The following is a 1,490-nucleotide window of genomic DNA, read 5'->3' on the forward strand; positions in this document are numbered from 1 at the left end:
GCTCAAGCAATCCCCTACCTCAGCCTCCTGAGTAGCTGGGACTACAGGCATGCTCCACCATGCCCTGAAAATTATAAAAATTGTTTAGTGACAGGGTCTCACTGTGTTGCCCAGGATGGTCTCAAACTCCTGAGTTCAAGTGACCCTCCTGCCTCAGCCTCCTGAGTAGCTGGGACTACAGGAGTGTGCTACCACAGCCAGCTGATGCAATATTATTAGGTTATAAATGCAGGGTTACAGCTTATCCATTGGATAACATCTTATCCATTCTTTTTCGTGGTGCCTCAGGGGCAATCAGCTGCTTCAAGATGAAGCTGAACATCTCCTTCCCAGTCACTGGCTGCCAGAAACTCATTAAAGTGGACAATGAACACAAGCGTCATACTTTTTATGGGAAGTATATGGCCACAGAAGTTGCTGCTGATGCTGTAGATAAAGAATGGAAGGGTTGCATGTTCTGAATCAGTGATGGGATTGACAAACAAGGTTTCCCCATGAAGCAGTGTGTCTTGACCCATGGCCGTGTCCATCTGCTACTGCGTAAAAGGCATTCCTGTTACAGGACTGGAAAAAGATAAGCAAAAATCTGCTTGTGGTTGCATTGTGGATGCCAACCTGAGCATTCTCAACTTAGTTATTGTAGGGAAAAAAAAGAAGAGAAGGATATTTCTGGACTGACTGACACTACTGTGACTCATCACTTGGGGCCCAAAAGAGCTAGCAAAACCTGCATGCGTTTCAGTCTCTCTAAAGAAGGGGATGTCCACCAGTACGTTGTAAGAAAGCCCTTAAGCAAAGAAGGCGAGACACCTAGGACCAAAGCACCCAAAATTCAGTATTTTGTTCCTCCATGTGTCCTACAGCACAAATGGCAGCTTACTGCTCTGAAGAAGCAGAACACTAAGAAGAATAAGGACGAGGCTGCAGAATATGCCAAACTTTTGGCCAAGAGGATGAAGGAGGCTAAAGAAAAGCATCAAGAACAGATTACCAAGAGACACAGACTGTCGTCTCTGTGAGTTTCTACTTCTAAGTCTGAATCCATTCAAAAAGAAGATTTTTTTGAGTAACAAATAAGACAGACTAAAAAAACACGCAGGTTACAAAATTGTCATTTAACATCTCATTTAAATAAAGATATGATAAAGAAAAGCATGGAGAATAGTCACTGAAATGATAATTGTCTCTAGATGTGATTATTTGTGATCCTTATTTTCCGGTTGTATGACCTTGAGGAAAAAATTTACCCTCTCTGTACCTCTCAGTTTTATCATAGGCAAAATGGAGGCAATAATATTTCCTACCTCATGGGCAATATGAGGAATTCAACATATTTGTATATGTAAAGCATAAGCATTTAGAAGAGTGTTGAACATATACATACTAAAAAACTATCAGCTATCATACTCATCATCTTAATTGTCTGTATTTTCTAATCTTATGTTTGTGTTAATTTCATAACCAGAAAAGACAATAAACTACTTTTTTTC

The 1,490-nt window shown here is 40.5% G+C and overlaps 1 pseudogene; it reads left to right on the forward strand.

The window, feature by feature from the left end:
• The first annotated feature begins 308 nt into the window (after positions 1 to 308).
• On the forward strand, positions 309 to 1,070 carry LOC101028569 (small ribosomal subunit protein eS6-like; annotated as a pseudogene).
• The last annotated feature ends 420 nt before the right edge of the window (positions 1,071 to 1,490 follow it).

This window comes from Saimiri boliviensis, chromosome 6 (assembly GCF_048565385.1).
Source record: "Saimiri boliviensis isolate mSaiBol1 chromosome 6, mSaiBol1.pri, whole genome shotgun sequence".
Classification (NCBI taxonomy): domain Eukaryota; kingdom Metazoa; phylum Chordata; class Mammalia; order Primates; family Cebidae; genus Saimiri; species Saimiri boliviensis.